The sequence below is a fragment of the Clarias gariepinus genome, chromosome 25 (genome assembly GCF_024256425.1).
Source record: "Clarias gariepinus isolate MV-2021 ecotype Netherlands chromosome 25, CGAR_prim_01v2, whole genome shotgun sequence".
Lineage (NCBI taxonomy): Eukaryota > Metazoa > Chordata > Actinopteri > Siluriformes > Clariidae > Clarias > Clarias gariepinus.
In genome coordinates this window covers 19,783,239-19,791,175 of record NC_071124.1, presented here as the reverse complement: position 1 = coordinate 19,791,175, position 7,937 = coordinate 19,783,239, and the positions used below count along the sequence as shown (strand labels likewise).

At 35.1% G+C, this 7,937-nt stretch overlaps 1 non-coding gene across 1 annotated transcript; it reads right to left on the bottom strand.

Moving 5' to 3' along the window:
• Nucleotides 1–6,155: 6,155 nt before the first annotated feature.
• On the bottom strand, nucleotides 6,156–6,229 carry trnan-guu (transfer RNA asparagine (anticodon GUU)). Its single transcript has one exon. It is a non-coding gene; the product is annotated as a tRNA-Asn (tRNA).
• Between the last annotated feature and the right edge of the window lie 1,708 nt (nucleotides 6,230–7,937).

Here is a 7,937-nt window from a genome sequence, read left to right as displayed (position 1 = left end):
AACTTAATAGCCCTCTGTAGCAGTGAAGTTGCAACATTCAAACCAGCACTCTGGACTAGTGCACTTAAAAGTATGCCATTGAAACTTAACGCATTAAAACATTTTAAGCTGAACATGTAAACACTGAACATGTAAAGACAAGTAGTCAAGCCATATCAAATGTTTTAAGATGATAACTTTATCTTTAAAGCTTGCACTTTTGGTGATAGCTTAATCCCACCAAGTTCTAAAAGAACTTTCTGAAATAGCTCAAATGTGTAGCGCAGTGCTCGGGGGTCTGCAAGGTTTATGGCATAAATTATTCCCATAAGCAGTGCACATGCATTTGCAGTATTGCCCCATTCTTGCAAAATTTCCTTTCCTTCAAGGATTATGGATACACCAACTGGTTCCTCCCCTTCAACAACACGGACAACAAGGATTTTAAGAATGTGCAAACTGGCATCACTTCGTCTGTCCTGCATAAAATCTACAAGTAAATAAAAAAATAAATATATTTTGAGAAACAAAAAAATCTGAATTGCTTCAATCACCTGTGATGACTTCATTATCACAGAGAAAAAATAATAATAAAAATGATTGATAATAAAAAATGACCATCACTTCATATACTTTAGATTGTTAAACTTGGGTTAAATTGCTTTAGCAATAATCTTGCATCAGTAAAACATTCTAAAACATGGCATGAGATGGCTACACTCCATAGATTACTCTGCACCTTTACAGTGTCAGGAAATCCTATGATGAATGCTGAGTTTGTATTTAAAGGGTTAGTCCAAACATGAAAATTCTTTCAATCATTACTCAGATTTATGTATTCATTTGCATTTGGTATATGCTTCTGTCCAATGCAACAAACACTATATTCAAGGTACCAGTTTTTATTTATAACTTGTAATTTACAATTACTTGCTTTTCCTGGGAATCAAACCCATGACCTTGGCATTGGTAGCACCATGCTCTACTGTTTGAGCTAGATAAACTGTAGATGGTCATCACTAAGCAGAAAATGTCCACCCCTTCATCTAACTTTATCTTTTAGTGAATTTAACATTTTAAATTGTATAATTAATAAGAAAACAATGCTTTACCAGGCAATCATCAGAGATCCTCTTCAGATTCACGTCTCAGCTCTACGCTTTGTTTCTGTAAAAATATTTACATTGTATCATTACATAATCTTTTATAAGTACAACTACATTTAGCCATTTCTTCATCTTTTGTAAGTTTGCCTTTATCCAAAGAAAATTACAAAAGAGAAAGGCATCAAGCATGTCAAGCAGTGCTACTAACACAAAGTTTCTGACATTGTTAGAAAAATACAAGATAGAATAGTGAGGGATTAAGGGAAAAGTGAGAAGCAAGAATCATGTGTGGAAAGATGAAGCATGCAAGGTCACAGGATGACTCTACTTCTTTTTCTGCAATGCGATTTGGACAAATTAGAGCTTCTGTCAATACTGTATGAACATATGTACAGGTTCATTACAGTTGAAATTCAACTTGTAACTTATTAATAAAATTCGGATTCAAAAAAAAAAAAAAAGTTTATTGCTAGTGCTATTTTACCATTTAATGCTTTAACACACCTGACTCAGTTTGTTCAGAAAGGTCATCTCACTGGCGAGCCTTTCTCTGAACACGCCGTTTTCACGAGAGGTGGGGGTAAGAAACACGCATCTCGTTCTATTAAACCACGCGCTCGGTTCGTTATTATTTTATTTTTTATTTTTTTTTTTATTTTTACCACAGGACCCCTGGGGGGCTCCGTAGGTTCAGGTTCTTACACGAAAAACGGTGTTTTGTGAATCTCCACACTATTAAAAACTGAAATATTGCTAATTGTACGTCCTGAGATTAAGATGAACATTAATTGGGGGTCATGAAAGTGAGAATCACATCCAAAACAGAAAGGTAAACTTACCTCGAACACGACAAACTCCAGCTCCAGCCACGCCGTGTAGTACCTCCGTGATGATCCCCAACCGACTGATCCACAGCGCGGGTACAGCGTCTCCAAACACGCATGCGCGGTTTAATTTGAAATTTAAACTAAACTTAAAAAGTAAAATTTACTTAATATTATTAGGTTTATGTGCAGTGACTATAAAACATGTAAATGTTACAAGTAAATACATAATAATATTTAACTCTTTCCACTTAGTTAATTTATTACACGAATTAAATGTGTAGGTATTTAAACTTTTACTTAGAAAATTCTAGTTCTCCTTGAAATGTATTTTTACAATGTAAAAATTATGATGGTTAATTTAATAAATTTTACCACACCAAAAAATCATTTTTTTCAGTGTAGAAGGGTAATGGTAAAACATCATATTTGAAAAAGAAATATGGTCAGAAATACATTATATTGCTAAAAGTATGTAGTCACCTATCCAAATTATTAAATTCAGGTGTTTAAATCACTTCTATAGTTACTGGTGTATAAAACCTGAGAGGTTCATGAAATGGGTTTCCATGGATGAGCAGCTGTTCCTTAGTCTTACATCACCAAGTGCAATGCAGAGAATCGAGCGGTGAAGATTGTGTTTTTTCTGGAGTGATGAATCACGTTTCTCTGTTTGGCAATCCAATGAAAGAGTCTGGGTTTAAATGGTAGTACGGAGAACAGTACTTATCTGACTGCAGTGTTCCAAGTGTAAAGTTTGGTTGGGAATGATGTTGAGTTGGGCTCGGCCCCTTAGTTTCAGTGAAAGGAACACTTAATACTTCAGCATACCGAGACTTTTCATGGTCCAACTTTGTGGGAACAGTTTGGAAATTCCCTCTTCCTGTTCCAAAATGACTGCGCACCAGCAATGAGTGAGTTTGGTGTGAAAGAACTTGATTGTCCTGACCTCAACCTGATAGAACACCTTTGGCATAAATTAGAGAGGAGTCTGCGAGCCAGACCTTCCCGTCCAAAACCTGTATCTGACTTCGCAAATGTACTTCTGGAAGAATGGTCAAAAATTCCATAAACCTTCCCTGGAGAGTTGAAACCGTTATATTTGCAAAGAATGGGCCTACATCATATTAAACCCTATGGATTAAGAATTGGTTGTTACTTAAGTTCATATGCAGGTGAAAGCAGGTGAGCGAATATTTTTGCCAATATAGTGTGTATCCTAAATAAGCGTGATGAAAGATTAATAAAACGCTTCATGAAACTGTACAAAAAAACAACAGTAGAATTCACGGCTATGTTTAAAAGTAAAGAGCTAGCATTTCCACATACAATGCGAAGAGAAATTAATAGCCTTAGGAAAACCACATTAATGGCTAATCTGAAAAAAAAAAAAAGGTTTCAGTTTGTTAAAAAAGAAATAAAGGTCAGCTGATGACCTGAATATACTGTACTAAATGACCATGACATGGGCATATTCCATCATGATTCAATAATTAATCGGATTCAAATTTGTGAGAGTGGTTCAAATAGTACGAGACATCATTTTCACATGATTGGCCTCCACGAGTCCAGATATTAACCCCATTCAGAATCTTTGGGATGTGCTGGAGAGGGCCAATTAATAATACATGATCTTGAAAGGGAAATTAATGTTAAAACGATGCCACAGCCTTAATCAAAGCTAAAGGAGGTCCAAAGAAATAGTGTGTGTGACTTCTTTAGGTGGTTCTTTACACTGGCTGTACATCGTCTTGGGGTGCAGGTTGTTAATTCGTCCACACTTTTTCTTGGAACAGTTAACTGAACGCTGGTCTACGAAGGTTTGTGTAACATTTTTTACTTTTTAAGGTATGTCTAGAAATAGTGAATGGTTTTATATATAATAATGCAGACATGAAAAAACATATACAGTACAACAACTTTTCTGCCATCCTTTTGTTAGTGTTACATAAGCAAAAGCTTGAAAAAAAGAAAATCATGGAATAGATATTAATGTGTACAGACATCTAAACATAGTCTAAATCCCACAGAGCAAAAAGCTATTAATACTTATATCACATAGATGTTTATTGAATATTTTTGGAGCACTAACAACACATCAATAATGCACAAATAAGATCATCTTCTCTCAGTCGGATTTCTGTGCCAGCTGCCTGAGGGAGGGCCTGATGATCCGTCCTCTCAGGCGCAGCACCAAGTGCAGGGTGGACTCTGAGTGACAAGAAAAAAAAATCACCCCATTACCTTTTTAGCAACAAGGCCTTAAACTAGAACAAATTAGTGTTTTATTTAGTAACTTATTTAACCAGGTGAGCCACTTTAAACGCTGATGTGTGTCAAAGTCTGACAGTGATTAATGGCTCATTATTAGGGATGTTCAGCAATCTGGCTGTTCACATTAGCTTTTTATAATTCTCTTATTTTTAATGCCATAAAGACAAAGGGCATAGCTTTTTTTTTAACCCTTGTGTAAACCTTACCATTCTAAATACCAAATAAATAAATAAATGAATAAAGCAGCTAAATCCAATTTTTAAATCCCAAAACTAAGCCAATACCTTTCACTCATCACAAACTCTAAATATCTGGGAAGAGATTAAACTTCAAGTTGAATAAACTGCAGTTTATCTTTGCTGTGGTAGTCATTTTTTCTCCCTTTGTGTTTAAGCATGGTGCCATCATACTGCTCATGTTCTGCTAAATAAACATAAATCAAAATCAGATTTTATTTGTCACATACACAACCATACACAGTACATGAAGTGAAATGCCTATTCGACCCCCGTGACCTTAGGATTTAAAATAGAAAACCAGATGTTAAGTGTACAGATTATGCAGGATAAGTTACAACTGATTGCAGTTAGTCCAGTCACATGCAGAACAGAACTGCTGTGGTGGTGTAGTGTTTAGCACTGTGGTCTCAGATGGCCAGGCGTTTGTGTGTGTGTATATGTTTTTGCCCTGAGATGGACTGGCACCTTGTCCATGGTGCACCGTGCTGACTGCCCACTGTCAGATTAAAAAGAAGTAAATCTTTGCAGTTCCATTATAATTTTCTAATTGTAATCTAACATTTTATTTTATTCAGAATATAAGCCAAAAGTTTAATCGAGTGTAACTTTTTAAAAAGAACTTATATATATATATATATATATATATATATATATATATATATATATTACATAACTATGCTACGTGTTAACATTATTTGTTTACATTCATAAAATTTTCTTGTCAACAAAGTTGGCCATAGGTCAGGGGAATCCAGAATCCAAACTCAGGGCCAAACACTGCCTGCAGACGGATCTTAACTTACTGTACTTGTGGCTTCTCTTTTACTCGTGGCTACTCTCCTTCCTTTTACCTGACATCAACAGCAGACTCTGTTAAAACAGCTAGCGAAAATGCAATCCATCTCCCTGACTACACCTGTAAATTTAATAACAGAATGATATTTAATGATGGATACAAACAAATAGCCCAAATTTTATAGTTACAGGAAGAGATTTTTTTAAGGCATGGAAAAAAAGTTATAAGTATATATTTCCTATCTGGCAGAACGGTGACGGTGGCCAGCATGTTCTCTCTGTGCTGGGTGGTTTTCCTCCAGTTTCCTTCCACAGTCCATAGACATGCAGATTAGGCTAACTGGTGCTCCCAAATTACCGTACTGTGTGAATGAGCATGGGAGTTTGTTTATATATATATTATATATATTATATATATATATATATATATATATATATATGTGTGTGTGTGTGTGTGTGTGTGTGTGTCCTTCAATGAATCAGCACCCCATCTAGGGTGTACCCCACCCTGTGCCTGAAGTTTCCTGGGATAGGACCCTGACCCTGTAGAGAATAAGCAGTATAGACGATAAATTAATGAATGAATATTTTCACTCCATTTATTTGCAAAATTAGAGATAACCTTACTACTATACGTCATATTATTTACAGACTATACTGTAATTACGTTGAATATGACTAATTTTTAAGTAACCACGTCAGTACAAGCCATATTTTGCAATGCAATCAATTTGCATTGTTTACTGTATAATATGTAGCATTTTGTGCCTCACAGCTCCATCTACTGATCGAATAATGTAATTGCAATTAAGTCGTTCTAATACATTTGATTTTGTGGTGTATTTTTAAATGTAAGGTTTCCTGTGCAGCAATGCTGCGTTTTTTTTTTATCCAGGAACATAAAAATGATGAAAAATTAAAAAAGTGAAAATTTGTGCCGTCCCTGGGTGGGCTCGAACCACCAACCTTTCGGTTAACAGCCGAACGCGCTAACCGATTGCGCCACAGAGACTCACGTGACAGGCCTTCAAATCAACGGATTTTTTAAAGCTAATAGATACTAGTCTATAACAGTAATATAACATTAAGTTCACTACACACACAGGCAACTCACGAACGTTTCAAAGTGATCTATAGTAAGAAAATGAAATAAAACTAATCTTATTTTTGCACTAATAATATTTTTATTGTTAATAGCGCCATCTTGTAGACAACTTTAGCCTGTTAATAAAACTGAATTACAGTACGGCACACATAATGTCCATAAAGTGTCATCTACAAGTTTACTAAAAAACTACAAAAGTAGGTTAAGTGACTCTCGCACTCAAAAAAAAGTCCTTTTTTTAAATCCACGACAGTACCTCGACGATCCACAAGGGGGCAAGTTGAATCTCTTTTACACCATCATTTCTAAAATGCAGTATCTAAAACATGTGAACTCACTGGATGGATATAAGTGCAGTTTGAAAATTGGGGTAAAAATCACAAGAGTTCACGTCTTGCCACAACAAGATTATGTACATTTCAGGTCCGGAGGGCAGAGGGAGTCTGAATCCCTGGCAGCTCAGGAACGACATGTGTAGCTCGACAGGGAGAGGGAAGGAGAGAAAGGGGGGGGGGGGTAGGAGAGGAGAGATAACAGATAGAATTGACTCTGACTTTATCTCCAAAACATCTAACATGTGTTGTCCCTTTTACTCTATTCTTATTTTTAACCATAATTTTAACACTTGCACCTAATCAATAATAACCTCACCCCAAATAATGACATTTAAGAAGTAATAGATGGCAATAAAGTCTTTATTAGTGCAGCTGCCTGTAAACTAAATACTTTTGCCATGTAAACAAGTGGTGCATGTGTTATTCTAACCTTTTGTGCTCTTTCTAACCGATGGCGTTGTAAGGTCCTATCATTCAGGGTTCAGCATTGAAGATTTTCACCTTGAATTGGAAGTGCTTTATAGCAAAGCAACACACAGGCTTTAGACCGTTACTTAAAAAGGCTCCAGTACCATGATCATAATAAGAAACAGTATTGCAAAAGTGCATAGGCTGATTTTTACAGAAAAGGGGAAAAAAACAGCAGATTTAACTCGCATTGGATTCTACTATGTTTTTATAATTTATTATTATAATTTATTATTATTATTTATATATTACATTAACCCAGGGCTCTATTATGCTGCTTATACTGTAGCTCCTATAGACCTTCGCCACAGCAAAATGTACAGTAGGTGCAAAGATACTGGCTAAAGTACTAGGCCATCAAACTAAAAGGATATTGTCAAGAATAATATCTACTGAATAAACAGGGTTTATTAAAGAGAGACAGATGTTTTTTATTATTCGTCAGCTTTAAATATAACCCATTATGCACAGTCCGTTCCTACCCCAAGGTGGTAGTTTACCTCAAAGCTGAAAATACATTTGATCAGAAGTGGGTAGTGTAGCCAAAAAAAGTAATCAAGTAAGAGTAGCTGTACTTCAAAATAATATTATTCAAGTAGTAGTAAAAAGTAGTTATCCAAAATATTATTTAAGTAAGAGTAAAAAAGTATTCAATAAAAAGACTACTGAGTAACTGTTTCAATCGTAATGTCTGATTATTATTATTTTTTTTAGAAATTCTAATACACAAATGAACAGTGTATATACACAGTTCATTATATTAAACGTTATATGTATATTATTGTATAATTATAATAATTATATATGCTAAC